The sequence below is a fragment of the Hypanus sabinus genome, chromosome 3 (assembly GCF_030144855.1).
Source record: "Hypanus sabinus isolate sHypSab1 chromosome 3, sHypSab1.hap1, whole genome shotgun sequence".
Lineage (NCBI taxonomy): Eukaryota > Metazoa > Chordata > Chondrichthyes > Myliobatiformes > Dasyatidae > Hypanus > Hypanus sabinus.
The window spans coordinates 162,585,524-162,602,321 of NC_082708.1; positions in this window are offsets into that span (position 1 = coordinate 162,585,524).

Consider the following 16,798-nt stretch of genomic DNA (forward strand, 5'->3'; position numbering starts at 1 on the left):
GTCATCGCATGCCGATATATTTTACATGCAATGAATATACTTTAAACACTTCTAATTCTAACTAGAAAATACTATTGAATGAATTACTAAGCAAAAATATTATAAACTAAATAACTGTCGTAAAGACAGCACACTCCCCGCTTGACCTTCGTAAGGTCACAATGAGCAGAGTACAAAACTTAGTCTCTTAATCAGTCATTGGGTAGAAGTAGAATAACTTCTGTAACTGGCCTTTGGTAAATTTTCACATTGCCTTGGTCGGTAGTCTTCAATTCGATCTTCCTGACATGTCCATCCCCACTAGGGAATGTAGCAGTGATTCTGGCCGTTGGCCAGCTGTTGCAGGCGATTTGCTTGTCCCTGAGCAGGACTAAGTCTCCAACTTGAAGATTCCTGCGGGGTTCTGTCCACTTTTGTCTCTGTTGCAACAAAGGTAGATATTTTTGTCTCCAGCGAGACCAGAGCTGATTTGCCAGAGCCTGGACTTGTCTCCATTGCTTTGTGTACAAATCCTTGTCTGAGAAGTCTCCTGGTGGAGGAGGTGTTCCTGCCTTCTGTGTAAGGAGCATTGATGGCAAAGATATGAAGGGGTTTTCTGGGTCAGAAGACACAGGTAGGAATGATTGTGCGTTTATAATGGCTGTGACCTCTGCCATTAGGGTGCACAGTACCTCGTGGGTCAATCGGGTGTGTTGCTGCATCTCAGGTTTCCTTTTCTGGGTTTTCCGTAAGGACGTGAACCATTTGACTGCCTGCTCTTTGTTATCTGGTGAGCACTTACGCGGTTCTCTGAAAGGCGATGGGACAACCCCATTATTTGCTTCATCTCTGAAGACCTTGGTGTCCTTTGTTTTTAAAGAAATGGCATCTTCAGCTGATTGTGCAAGTTTATTTCCGTGCTCGGTTTGAACGAAAACTGACTGACCTAGCGTCTCGACGGTTACTTTACGCTTGTTAACGTCTTGTTGTGCTTCCTTGATATACATGGAACTTGTGCAGGGTTGAAAAATCGAATGGCGGCCATTCTCTAGCACATTGGTCTTGAGTGTGTCAACCGTCGGTTTGTGTACGTCACCGGGGCACACCTCTCCTATCACCACCCAGCCCAGATCCAGACGTTGCGCGAAGGGGGCGTCGAGTGGTCCATTGACCTGCTGCCTAACCTTGTGTACCTGGATAACATCTCTTCCTAATAGCAGGAGTATTTCCGCTTTCGGATCCAGTTCTGGGATGTGTTTGGCGATGTGGTGGAGATGTGGCTGGTGTAGCACCGCACTTGGTGTCGTGATCCCAGTGCGATTATTCATGATTCCATCGCACTCTAAGAGCGGAGGGAGACAGATGACGACTTTACCATCCAGGGACTCGATCTGGATGCCTTCTGCCTTCCTTCCTTGGGTTTCCATGTTGCCTGAGCAAGTTTTGAGGTAGTATGGGAACCACTCACTCTCAATGTTGAACAATTTAAAGAACTCTGGACTGACTAGTGAGCGATTGCTCTGATCGTCCAGAATCACATAGGCTTTGATGGCCTTGTCTTTGGCTCCTTTAGGGTACACCTTAGTGAGGCAGATCTTGGAACAAGAACGGCTTGACTGAGCTTGACTGCAAACTTCTGTACAGTTCATGCTGACAACTGTTGACCTAGAGTGAGCCTCTCCCTCCCCGCCGTCCTGTTGTGGGGGTGAAGTTGCGTTATCGGTTTGCAGTGACAGGTCGGGATGCATGGCCCCGACGTGATCTGGGCTATCACATTCCGGACACTTCACGGCGATCGTACACTCTCTGGCGAGGTGAGAGGTTGAGGAACAGCATCTAAAACATATTCTTTTCTCCTTGAGAAGGGCCGTCCTCTCTTCAAGGGGTTTTTCCCTAAACATTCTGCATCCTTTGAGGGGGTGAGGTTTGTTATGCAATGGACAATACTTGCTAGGGTCGTTGCTAGTTGTAAGGGCTTCAGTCTGGAGCACTGAGATGGGTTTATCAATGTTGAAAACATTTGAAGAGGATCTACTTGGCTTGGTGTAAATCGTACTGCTTCTTGGACCCGCGAGGCTAGGGTCGTTTCGCTTCTTCGCCTCCCTGCACACAAACCTAGCGAGCAGCTCAAAGGGAGGTGGTTGATCATCGTGCTCTTCCTTGTAATCTAAAGCAACGGACAGCCACCTGTCCTGCAGCCCAAAGGGAAGTTTGTCCACGACTTGTCTGATCCCGAATGGAGTATCTAGGTATACTAGACCAGCTGAGAAGCCATCTTCTTTGGCGCCTTGGATCTCCATGAGTAAATCTCCGAATTCTCTTAACTTAATGTGATCTTTGGCTGACACCTCAGGAAAGTTTCCCAGACGTCGATATAGCGCCGCTTCAATAGCTTCGGGGGACCCATAGTCCTCCCGAATTCTCTCCCACGCTTTGCTTAAGGCTAGTTCGGGTTTGTTGATGTACATTGAACGTATGCGTCTCACCTGGTCGCGTGATTCTTTCCCCAGCCATTTCGCCATAAGGTCCAACCTTTGGGTTGCACTGAGCTGGACTCCGTCGATCGCGTTGGTGAATGTGGAGTACCATGCACGGTAATTTTCAGGTTTATCGTCAAACTGGTACAGTCCCGAAGTGATGAGATCCCGTCGTGCTAAATACTGCATCGTGGGATCGGCTGTAAGCGGCATGCGGGCTGGAGAAGTACGTTGGCGCTTATATGACTGAGAGCACACGTTTCTCATGGAATTTGCCATCCTGGATTCGACCTCCGCGTCTCTTCGCATCGAACTTTGTAAGTTTGGTGTCAAGAAGTATCGGTTGTCAGCTCTTTCATTCTTGACTTCATCACGGAGTCGCGAGGGTAAATTTTCTTCCTCGTATGGATGTGATGCAATCATGACTCTCTGAGGTTCCTCGTAGCTGGGGAAGTTATCGAATACGTATGGAGAGGGGAGACGAGCCTGCCTGTCTATTTGATATTGTACATAGTCGCTTGTGCGTTCCAGTCTAGTCCTTTCTAAAGTAGATCTTACTTCGGTCAGATCACGCGACCCTTCAGGTTCTTCTATGTACTCTGCTTCCGCCATGGCAGCTTCTTCTTCTCTTTCTAGCTGCAGCACTTGCAACTCTGTCGATATTTTTGCCATTTCCAACTGGGTTTCGGCTTCTCGGGTGGCCCATTCCAACTGGGTTTCGGCTTCTCTGGCGGCCCATTCCTTCTGGGTTTCGGCTTCTCTGGTGGCCTCTTCTCTTTGTCTGGCAGCCCTTTCGGCTTCTCTGGCAGCCTTTTCTTTCTGGATTTCGGCTTCTCTGGTGGCCTGTTTCATTTTCAAAACTGCTTCTTGTCTGGCGTAACGCAGTTGCACCTTGGTGGCTTCTGCCTTGGCTCTTGCCTGGGTGGACTTACTTGATGTCGGTTTACTGCCCTTGTCGCTGGGCGCCATCGACTTGATCCCGGATCGAGCTGACATTGCAGCACTTGGAACACCTGATAACGCGTGGGTGGGCTTACTTGATGTCGGTTTACTGCCCTTGTCGCTGGGCGGCGTCGACTTGATGCTGGATCGAGCTGACATTGCAGCACTTGAAACACCTGATAATGCCGCTTTTTCACTGTAATGTTCTCCTTCACGTGTAACTGATAACGTCGAATTCAACGTTGAGATAAACCACAGTCAATGAGAACCAGATCGCAGTAAGATTAACCATTTACTGTTCACTCTTCACGTTAACATATGGTGAAAACTGTTGATAAAACAATACAAGATTGATACAGTATTTGTTCCTTCCTTAATATCACATTTCAATTGTAAATACTTGTAAAGGTGACTATAACTACATTACACTAAGGTGCAGTATACAGGGAGAGTTTACCTGCTCCATTGACTACTTTAAATGCACTTCCATGCAAACTATCCGCAACTCTTTAACTAACGAAAGCATAAACATTATCGACCGTCGTTAATTCTAACAGGATCGGCATTAACATCTTCAATATATCGATTATCTATTAACTTACAGCGTTGCTCTCACTGTGATTTCTCATGCCTGCAAAACAACTTCTGCTCAGGTGAGCCTCGTGGAAAGCCCCCACCCTCGCGCTAATTTCAAACCGGTACTTTCCCACAAGACGCGGCGAAACCGGATGTGACGTCATCGCATGCCGATATATTTTACATGCAATGAATATACTTTAAACACTTCTAATTCTAACTAGAAAATACTATCGAATGAATTACTAAGCAAAAATATTATAAACTAAATAACTGTCGTAAAGACAGCACAAAACCAAAGACCCCATTTTGAGTAACATACCCAGGACATTGTACATACATAAAATAAGACTTCTGACAGTGCCGAGGTTTCTTTTCATTGTCACACAATCACACAGATGAAGAGAAATCACTCCCAGCATGTTGACATTCATCGCTTCCCTTGGCGATCCAATATTCACGATCACAATCATCTAGGTCGTTTGGCCATTCACCAATATCATTAGAGCACTTGTTCTTTTCACTTGTTCTTTCGCATTCAATGGATGCCGGTTGTTGCTGTATCATGCCTTCTGCTGCACTAGTCCTAGTTGTTCTATATTTCCAGCTTCAGCTGTCATAGCACCATCACCACCTCCATGAACAATATCAATATCTCTGGCTCTATCATTCATTGCTACTTACATGAAAACAAAGGTGTTGCCAGGCATTGTGGATGAAATCACAGAGGTTGCGTTACCGGTAGGTACAAGGCAGTTTCTTTATTCAACTAAACAAGGTTACAGCAGGCAGAGACCCCTGACAGAACAGGTCTAAATACCTTGTCACTGAGGCTCAATACTTATCTGTTAAACACAAAGGACAATTCATAGTTATAGAGAATTCTTTGAAGCTTTCACATTTTTGTTTAAGTTAGGCATACTGGCGCCAGCATGCCAGAACCTTTCATGTAAATAACAATGAGCAATAGACCCAGAGGTATTGGATGTCATTACGCTTCTGGAAGTGCAAAACGTAAAGCGAAAGGAGAAAGAGAAGCAACCAACTTGTGATATCAAAACACCTAAGTTGACAGACTATTTTGATGTTCATGGAGATGGTGATATATTTTGATATATGGAGGGATCTTTTCCCCGACAGAAGGGATTACACGCATTATTCTGCTCCCCATTCTGCATATACAAGAATAGACTATTTCATAACATTTGGAAAAGACAAAGACAAAATAAACACCTGTGGAATTGGAACAATAGATGTACGTGACCATGCATCTATATATTTATCTGTTGATTTGACCTACAACCAAAGAATACTATTTGGAAACTAAATTCAAGTCTACTCAATGATCCATACTTTAAGGAACAAATTAAAAAAGAAATTGGTCTCTACTTAGAATTTAATGATAATGGAGAGGTTTCACCTCCCACTTTATGGGATACTCTGAGGGTGCCTTAAGAGGGAAAATTATAGCGATATCTTCATATAAGAAAAAACACAAGGAATAAAACATTAGAGGAATTACAAAATTGGCTGAAGGAACTAGAGAAAAAACACGAATTGAATTTGGCACAGGATACTTTAGGGGAAATTAAAAGAATTAGGAACAAAATAAATAGCTTCAAACGCAAGAAATCAGGAAAAACAATGTTTCTGAAACAGAGACATTATGAAAGTGGATCGAAATCTATGAAAATACTGGCGTGGAAACTGAAAAAAAATATAGCAGAAAATACAGTTCATTGAATTAGGGACCCAAGAACGAAAATGATAAAAAATAAGCTAAGTGAAATTCAAGAAGCTTTTGAAGTGTTTTACAAAACGCTATATTCCAAAGTTCCAGGGGGAAGCATAACCCAAATTGACACCTTTTTGAATTCTCTAGAGTTACCCACTTTAAGCGAAGAACAAGATAGAACAATGACTGCTGACATAACCAAAGTTGAATTAAAAGCTGCAATTAGTAGGCTTAAATTAAGCAAGTCACCAGGATCAGATGGGTATACAACAGAGTGGTACAAAGAATTTAAAAATGAGTTAATTCCTGTTTTACTCCCTGATGCACCATCAATAACTCTCCGAGACGTGAGGCGAGATATTGGCTTTTATTGACTGGAAGAAAGAACAAGCAGTAATTGAACACCATACTACGTCCTGGAGACTGAGGGCAGGGCTCAGGCCCCAATCGCCTTTATACCGGGGTCTGTGGGAGGAGCCACAGTCAGTGGGAGGAGCCACAGGAGCAGTCAGCGGGGGGGTTCAGACAGTTATATTTAGTTCACCACACTCCCCACACTGAACTGGGCTCTAAAAAAGGCACAAATGCCACCCAGTTGGAAGGAAGCGATGATCTCAGCTATACCGAAAGAAGGCAAGGATAAAATGGAATGTGCGTCATTTAGACCATTATCTATTCTTAATGTAGATTGTAGATTATTTACCTCCATCATGGCCAAACGATTAGAGGAGTTTCTACCCATACTGATACCCAACGATCAAACAGGTTTTATACGACAACGCCAGACACAAGACAATATACGAAGGACACTTCACATTATGGATCATACACAAAAAAATAAAATCGAAGCAATAGTGATAAGCGTGGGCGCTGAAAAAGCATTTGATTCGGTTAATTGGAATTTTTTTTACAGAGTTTTACATTGATTTGGTTTCCAAGACACAATTATTAAAACTATACAGACACTATATGACAATCCTACTGCTAGGATTAAAATCAATGGATATTTATCAAATAGTCTTACCCTAGAAAGGGGCACGAGACAGGGTTGTACATGGTCATCTCTACTCTTTGCGTTATATCTGGAACCATTAGCTCAATACATCAGACAAAAGGAAGATATCAGGGGAATTACTATTAAAGGGACAGAGCATGAATTGGCTTGTTATGCGAATGACAATCTAGGGCAACTAACATACCCTTTATCTAAATTGATGCAATCCTTTGAACAATATGTTCAATTATCATGATACAAGATCAACATAGATAAAACCCAATTACTTTCATATTACTGTAGCCCACCAAGAGAATTTGAAAGTCGATACCCCTGGGCATGGCACACAGTCTTTCAAACATTTGGGCAACATTATGCCAAAAGATTTGGCAAAATTATCAGAATGTAGTTATCAGCCTTTATATTAAAAAATTAAGGAAGATGTGTCAAGATGGAACCTGATTCCTTTTTTCAGTCTCAGTTCAAGGAATGAGTCTATTAAAATGAACATACTGCCCAAACTGTTATATCTCTTTCAGACCCTACCAATAGAGATTAATCAAAATCAATTCAATGAATGGAACAAGATGCTATCAAGGTATATTTGGCAGGGTAAAAGGCCTAGAGTTCGTCTCAAAACTTTGCAATTAGCAAAGGAAAAGGGGGGATGGGACCTACATTTTCTTAGAGATTATTATTTTGCAGCACAGTTGAGAGCTGTGGTATGTTGGTGCAACCCATCATATGACGCTCAATGAAAAGACATTGAGGAGCGGGTACTTCCCATCTCCATACAAGCAATTTTGGCTGATAACAACCTACAAAGGTACATAAATATTATTGATAACCCATGGGTGAAATTGACTCTTAAAATATGGAAAACTACTATAAAAGAATATAATCTAGAGGGAGATATTGCAATTCTTAAATGGTGTGCATATGACTCGGATTTTATACCAAATAAATTGGATGCTAGATTTAAGGACTGGACAGCTAAAGGAATAACAGTTCTTTGCAATATAATGAAATAAGGAACACTGTTCAGTTTTGAAATGCTTAAAGAGAAACACTTATTAGAAAAACAAGATTTTTATCGGTAGTTACAGATACGACAATATGTTAATAAGATGCTTAAAAATTTAACCAAGGCAAGTACGTGCTTGATAGAGCTCTTTAGAAAAGCATATAATTCAGATAATGGTAGTAGAATCATTTCAAGCATGTATAAGGGGTTGTCAAATCTTAAAACACATTCGACTTCATACATTAAAACAAAATGGGAGAAGGAATGGGGGATAATTATATCTGAGGAAGAATGGACAACAATATGGAGATATCAATAGAGGTGTACCAGTTCACAGAAATGGAGGGAGTTTGGATGGAAAAACATGATAAGATATTTTATTACACCCTCTCAGAAGTCCCATTATGATAGTAACCTCCCTGTTTGCTGGAGAAATTGTGGAAATCAAACTGCAAATCATTATCATATTTTTTGGGACTGCCCTGTTATCAAAAACTTTTGGAGGGGGATACACAATGCCCTCTACAAGACATCTTTAAATATGAAATACCCTTAGAGAGTAAGACCATATATTTTGGATATACACTTCAAGAATGGTTGAAAAGAGATAAATATTTAATGAATATACTGTTGGTGGCTGGTAAAAATACTCTTACTAGGAAATGGTTATCACAGGAGAGCCCAACTTTAAATACATGGATGGAAATTACAATGGACATTTACAAAATGGAGAAGATAACAGCTTCTGTTAATCATAAGCTGGAACAATTTGATTCATACTGGGGAAAAATGGTTTAACTACATAATGCCTCATAGGCCTGATTTTATTCTCACAAATCAATGAATCTGTTGTTAAAAAAAAAGATCACTCCCTACTTGTACATAGTTCTTTCCTTTTGCTTGTTTTTTCTTTCCACTCTTTTCTATAAATGTATACCTCAGATAAGTACTTTGTGGAGATTTGTGAAATATATGATTATATGATAGATATGTACAATGTCTGAAATACATCTAATGGAAATGTTTGTTTGATGATGAACTTTAATAAAAATAAATTACAAAAAAAGAAAGGAGGAAGGTAGCAGAAAGGAAATTATAGACCAGCTAGTCTGTCCTCGGTGGTTGGGAAGATGTTGGAGTCGATTGTTAAGGATGAGATTATGGAGTATTTGATGACACAGGGCAAGATAGCACAAAGTCACCATGGTTTCCTTAAGGGAAAACCTTGCCTGACGAACCTGTTGGAATTCTTTACGATTACAAGTAGGATAGATAAAGGGGATGCAGTGGATGTTGTATATTTGAACTTTCAGAAGGCCTTTGACAAGGTGCCACACCTGAGGCTGCTTACCAGGTTAAGAGCCGATGGTATTACAGGAAATTTACTGGCATGGTTGGAGCATTTGCTGCTGGTAGGAGGCAGCAAGTGGGAATAAAAGGATCCTTTTCTGGTTGGCTGCCAGTGACTAGTGGTGTTCCACAGGGGTCGATGTTAGGGCTTTTTATGCTGTATATCAATAATTTAAATGATGAAATAGATGGCTTTGTTGCCAAGTTTACAGATGGTACAAAAATTGGAGGGGCAGGTAGTGCTGAGGAAACAGGTAGAGAGATTCGGAGAACGGGCAAGAGTGCCAATTTTCATAAGTGGAATCTAAAGGAAGGGGAGTCTATTTCAGCGGACGTGGCTGAACTGAAGAGATTGTCTGAGCATTGTCGGTTCAGTGATGGTCTTAATGATGCACTGAGAAATCCTTTAGTTGTGGAATCTTACAAGAATGCATTCAAAACAGCTCCTAAGTGAGGCACAATGGAATCTGCTGCAGCAATGGAAATGTAACTGAGCTGCAGTCAGGAATGAAGTTGAGCGAGAACAAAATTGCAAAGTCTGAACAGAAACCGGCCTGGCCGAACAAATTATGTTACCATAGTGACAGGGTGTCACTATACCAGACTAATGTAGTGTGGGTTTAAAGGCGAAACTTGCAGAAAATGCAATGAACTACGACACACACACAATGAATATTTGGGTAGACAAAACTAAATGGACTGCAATGGGAAGAGGTAAAGATAAAAAGTCAAGTTGCAATTTCAAAAAGAGCACTAATCTGCACACTGCTAATGAAAAATCTGATCATGACAGTGACACGGCACTGCGTAGCCTTAAGGTTTACTATGTGAAAACTGACAAAAGACAAGCAAAAATGGACTTAGACCAGAATTGAATGGCAAATTAATTAAAATTAATGAAATTGGACACTGGCTCGGCTGTTTCAGTAATTTCAAAAAATGAGTTTGAATGGCATTTCAAAGATACTGAATTGAAGCCTGCAGATATCCAACTATGAACTGAGACTGGAGAAAAGGTAAATCCTTCGGGAATGACATTTGTAACAGTGAAATACAACAACCAATAGTCACATTAGGCTTGTATAGAGGGCCAACATTGTGGGGTTGTGATTGGTTGAGCCAACTACAACTTGATTGGAGATCCACCAGCCGTTTTAATGCCACATCCCCTGTAAAAGAGTCAACTGAAAGCAAATTAAGAAAATTACTGGATGATGCCACAGCAGTGTTCAGTGATGGCATCGGAAAACTCTACCATATCGGAAGTAAAATAGTGTAAAGTGAAAATGCCACGCCCACATTTTATAAAGCCGATTCAGTTCCTTCTATCATCCACGATAAAGTAGCCAGTGAGCTGGATCACATGGAGGCTGAAGGAATTATTTCCAAGATTGAGTGGCGCCTGTGGGCAATGCCAGTGATCCCCGTAGCAAAGAAGAATAAGTCTTTCAGGATCTGTGGTGATCTTCTCATCACCGTCAATCAGTACTGAACCTGGATCAACCAGGATAAAGGACATCTTTACAAACCTTTTTGGAGGAAAACACTTCAGCAAAGTGGATTAAGCAGAGGCCTGCCTACAAATGGAGATGGAAGAAGAGTCCAAAGTGTTTTTCACCATGAATACTCACAGAGGGCTTTGCCACTATAATAGGCCTATTTTTAGAGTAGAATCCGCACCTATACTCCGGCAGAAATCTATGGACCAGCTGCTGCAAAGCTCAATGTAACCTGGATGACATCATTGTTACCAGTAGGGGTGACAAGGAACATCTCCAAACCTCAAGGCAGTGTTGAAAAGGTTAAAAGATTATGGGCACATGAGTCTGAATTATTTAAACTGAACATCACTTACCAAGTTAACCATTGACACACAAGGATTACACAAGTATGCTGAGAAAATACAAGCAGTGGTGGATGCCCCAATGGCACAGGGTATGTCGTATTTGCGGTCTTTTTTAGGATTTGTCAATTACTGTAACAGGTTCCTGTCAAAGCTGTCCATTGTGTTGCACTCCTTGAACTTATTACCACAGATCAGGAAAAACATAGAAACAAAGGAAACCTACAGCACAATACAGGCCCTTCGGCCCACAAAGTTCTGCTGAACACGTCCTTACCTGAGAAATTACGTTGGGTTACCCATAGCCCTCTATTTTTCTAAGCTCCATGTACCTATCCAGGAGTCTCTTAAAAGACCCCATTGTATCTGCCTCCACTACCGTCGCCAGCAGCCCATTCCACACACTCACCATTCTCTGTGAAAAAACTTACTGCTGCCATCTCCTCTGTAGTTACTTCCAAGCACCTTAAAACTGTGCCCTCTCGTGCTAGCCATTCCAGCCCTGGGAAAAGCCTCTGACTACCCACATGATCAATGCCTCTCATCATCTTGTACACCTCTATCAAGTCACCTCTCATCCTCCGTCACTCCAAGGGAAAAAGGTTGAGTTCACTCAACTTGTTCTCTAAAGGCATGCTCCCCAATCCAGGCAACATCCTTGTAAATCTCCTCTGCACCCTTTCTATGTCTTCCACATCCTTCCTGTAGTGAGGCGACCAGAACTGAGCACAGTACTCCACGTGGGGTCTGACCAGGGTCCTATACAGCTGCAACATTACCTCTTGGCTCCTAAACTCAATTCCATGATTGATGCACCATATGCTTTCTTAACCATGGAGTCAACCTACGCAGCAGCTTAGAGTGCCCTATGGACTTGGACCCCAAGATCCCTCTGAAAAATTGGCAATAGACAAAGCAGTATGAGGTGGCTTTCCAAAAGAGAAAGCAAATGGTGACACCAGACACGTTATGGTCCAGTGTCCAGTGAACCTCGCCTTATGGTATAGGTGTAGTCATGTCACGTTATGAGTGATGGAAGCACATGCCCCATAGCCTTTCAACCACATTCCTTTACTGTTGCACAGATTGACAGAGAGGGCTTGACGCTGGTGTGGGGTGCAAAATGTATGGGAGAGAGTTTACCCTCATTACTGATCATCAGCCACCAGTGTCCATTCTCAATCCACAGAAGGGTGTTCCACTGACAGCAGCAGCACCAATACAGAGATGGCCTCTGTTTCTTGGAGGACACAATTACAAGAGCGGATTCAAGAGGACAACTAAACATGGAAATGCTGATGGATTGTCGTGTTTGCCCTTGGAAAAAGAAATAACTGAAATGTTTACAAAAGAGGACACTCTTCCTAATGTACTCTCCCTAATGTAAATCATAAAGAGGTTGAATTAACTGACTTAAGAATTGAATTCCAAACCGCATCAGATAAAGAAATAATGCTCCCATGCAGTTCTAATTTTATCAAAGGGGACACAGCTCAAGGTCACTAACTTATCACGAATAAAGGATATTAAGCCTTTACCCAATGGATTAATACAAAGAAACAGGTCCACAACGTTTTTCTCGGGCATCTCAGGAAAATTAGACAATAGTTAATAAAATGCCTAATTTGAAGTTATCTAAAGAAACGAGAATTAGGTAGTTTAAACTGTTAACAGTTTCATAAAGTTGAAAAACTGGTTTATCCCAGACCATCAGAGAGAGCAAGTTCATTCTGGTGCTAGTAAATGTGGGGGAACTGGAATTTCTGCTGCAAACTCCAGCCATTTTGGGTGGCCATGTTGACCTGAGACAGTGTGGGGTCTTTTCTGGTTTCTCTTTGAGTAATATCTACCTTGATAGGGAGACTTTTGATTTACATTAGGGAGAATACATCAGGAGGAGTGTCCCCTTCTGTAAATATTTCAGTTATTTCTTTTTCCAAGGGCAAACGCGACAGTCCATCAGCACTTCCATGATTAGTCGTCCTCTTGAATCCGCTCTTGTAATTGTGTCCTCCAAGAAACAGAGGCCATCTCTGCACTGGTGCTGCTGCTGTCAGTGGAACACCCTTCTGTGGATTGAAAATGGACACTGGTGGCTGATGATCAGTAACGAGGGTAATCTCTCTCCCATACATTTTGCACCCCACACCAGTATCAAGCCCTCTCTGGCTCAAAGCTCTGTCTGATGGTCTGTGATAGACCAGTTTTTCAACTTTACCAAACTGTTAACAGTTTAATCTACCTAATACTCATTTCTTTAGATAACTTCAAATTAGACATTTTATTAACCCTTTATTGTCAAATTTCCCTGAGATGCCTGAGAAAACCATTGTGGACCTGTTTCTTTGTATTAATCCATTGGGTAAAGGCTTAATATCTTTTATTCGTGATAAGTTAGTGACCTTGAGGTGTTGTCCCCTTTGATAAAATTAGAACTGCATGGGAGCATGATTTCTTTATCTGATGCGGTTTGGGATTCAATTCTTAAGTCAGGTAATTCAACCTCTATGTGCTCACCACTGTCTTTTACAGTTTAAGGTTGTACATAGGGCTCACATGTCTAAAACTAAATTGTCGCGGTTTTATCCTGACATTAGTCCTGTGTACAATGTCCTGTGTATGTTACTCAAAATGGGTTTTTTGGTTTGTTAAGAGTAGAAATGCTTCTTTGTTTGATAAGTGTTTCTCTCACAGTTGTTTTGCTTTATACTTGTTGATATGGTAATTGTATTCATTTGTTAACCAATGGGGAATGTTATTTTGTCTTGTGAGGCTGGGAACTTGGGGGAGGGGTTTTTTTCGCGGGCTTTGGGAGAGAGCCAGGAGGAGGACGTCGAGGAAGGTGGACGTGTGCTGCAGTGCTCGGAAGACCACCGGGGGTGGTCCTAGGTGCGAAGACATGGAGGTCGGAGGAAAGCGACGAGGGGTCGAATGGTTCGATGTTTGAGCTCCAACAATGTGCACTAAACTGACTGAACTTTGATAAGTTGGCGCCTTTTTGTTTTTTTCCCCTTGCATATATATTGTATTGCCTAATACTCTTTTAATTTTAGTAAACTCTTTTAAGTGTATTTCATAACAGTATTTGTTGTGGGTTTGATACTGTGGGCGGGCGCGAGGCATAAACTCGATTCTCACAGCACCTGCATGCACGGGATTGGTGTGTGGCTGGATCTCCTTTTCCCCTAGACATATACCAGCCTGTTGGGTAAGTGTTACACCTGTTTGTGACAAGTGTAAAGGGGGCAAGGCTTCTCTTATTTATATGTACTGGGCTTGTCCAAGTCTAGAGAAATTCTGGAGAGAAGTCTTTTTATCTCTATCCCATATTCTTAATTGCCTCTGAGAACCTAATCATCTGATTGTCCTTTTTGGTACCTTGGGTGAGGCAGATATGCATTTGAGCCTGACTAAACGTTGAACATTCTTCAGTCTGCCCTGTCTGAGCACTGCCAGACATTTTCCCTGACTAGGCCAATCCCTTTAATCCTTCCAGCTCTATCAATAACCTTCCATTAGTTCTGGGCTCATCACCTTGCAATGTTTTATGCATTCACAGAATTTGCATATTGCCAGCATTTATTGACCATCCTGTAAGGAAAGAGTTCATTAATTTGTTCATGCTATCCGCCAAATTGTGTAACACAAAATGGTGGCTGTTAGTCCAAATGGTGTTAGCTTGGAAAGTGGGAATGACTTGAGAAAGTCAGAGTGCCAGTCCACAGCCCTAAGAGTAGATAATGATGGAACAAGTGCTTGTTTGGGAAAGAAGATTACAGTATGTGCAGTTGCAAGTACCACCTTTTACTGTAGTGGGAAAGTCCACTAATGTCTTATACAACTTCAACATAACAAGCACTCCTGCACTCAAAACTTATATTTTCCAAGTTCAATGTGCCAAAAGCTTGCCACATTCATGGAATTATGGATCTTCATTTCCAGTTCGACCACACTCCTCAGTACCCTACCGCTCAACGTTTAAGTCTTGCACCAGTTTGTCCTCCAAACGTGCAACACATCATACTTGTCTTAATTAAATTCCATCTGCCATCTTTCACCCCATTTTTCCAGCTGGTCCAGAATGTTATGTTTTGCAATTCCAAAAACTATTCAAAGAAAAATATGAAAAAGAAAAAGAAAAATGTGTCTATTTAATTTTACTTTTCTTTCCTTTAGTAAAATGTGGACATATGGCATGATTGCGTAATGGTGTATGTGTTTCCCGCACTCCTTACAGATAACCTGTAATGAATAATGTACACAAAGAATGCTTGTTTAATCAAAAAATCTATTTACAATAATACTCAAATATACTACACTACTTCCTGGTTAGCTATAAACTCCAACTCAATATAGAATGCATCTCAACAATATGTAACACATTCCTCTTTAGTCTTTACACTTCATAATACAACTATTGTATAAGCAACCATAGTACATGGTAAAGTTTAAATTGTCCCATTCAGGCCTAAAACTTTAATTGTTGTGGAGGATTTGTTACTCTTATGGGATAATGTCTTCCCTGATAAGTGAGGTCGCTCTGTTTAGTAACTTGAGACCCCTTATTCATCTGAATTTTAGTGAATACAAGCCCAGAGCCATCAAATCCTCTTCATAGGACAAGCCATTCAATCCTGGAATCATTTTTGTGAACTGCCTATTTCAGCCCAAAACTGCTCACAATACTCCAAGTGAGGCATCACCAGTGCTTTATAAAGCCTCAACATTACATCCTTGCTTTTATACTCTAGTCCTCTAGAAATGAATGCTAACATTGTGTAACCCCCTGGGTCACCTCAGGCTCGCTCAGCTCGTTCTCGTCTAGGGGGAGCAGCCTTCGGCCCCGCCAAACTGGGTAATCAGCTGGTGTGGATGCTGTGTGATGTCCCCGCCTCGCCCAAAAACAGACAGTACACCATATGCGATTAAATGAGTACAATTTATAAAGGTTACTATAACTAAGTGATTAATAACGATACAGTATATATGAAAAAAAAATAAAGAAAAGGTGCCAAACTTATCAAAGTCCAAACCACTTCATGCACAACCATTGGAGCTCAATTACTATAGTCTTCTGGCCACCATTCGATCCCCTCTGAACTCCTCGACTCGCAGCTTAGGACCATCCGAAGTGGTCAACCAAGCACATCTAGCTTCATCTCCTCTCCTCTGGGTACCTCCTGGCCTCGGACCCCCGCTTGGGGTCCGTTCCTCGCCCAGCTTACAGCATCGCGTCCTCTCTCTCACTCCCTCGTGCCGATCTCCCCAAAAGCCCAACAACAATAGCTTACAGACTCAGAAGAAAGAACAACATTAATCCCAATTGGTTTACAAAGGAATACCCCAAACAAGCTTCCAGCACTCTCTCGCAACAAAGAAGCATTCCTACTTTTAACAAAACAAAGAGGCCATTTTTGGTTACATACACAGTAACAAAGAAAAAAGAAGAAACCCCCTTTACAATTGCATTTACCTTCCTCACCACTAAACGAACCTGTAAGGAATCCTGCACAAGGACTCCCAAGTCCCTCTGCGCCTCAGTTGTTTGTATCATCTCACCATTTAGAAACTAGTCTATCTTTCCGTTTCTTCCACCAAAGTGTATGACCATCCATTTCCCAACACGGTATCCCATCTGTCATTTCTTTGCCCATTCTCCTAATCTGTCTGTAGCCTCTCTACTTCTTCAAAACTACCTGCTCCTCCACCTAGCTTCAAAATTGTCTGCACACTTTGCAAGAAAGTTATCAATTCCATCATCCAATTCATTGACATATAATGTAAAAAGAATCAGTCCCAGAGGAATCAAAACTCTGTAGTCACCGGCAGTCAGTCAGAAAAGGCTCCCTTTATTCCCACTCTTTGCCTCCTGCCAATC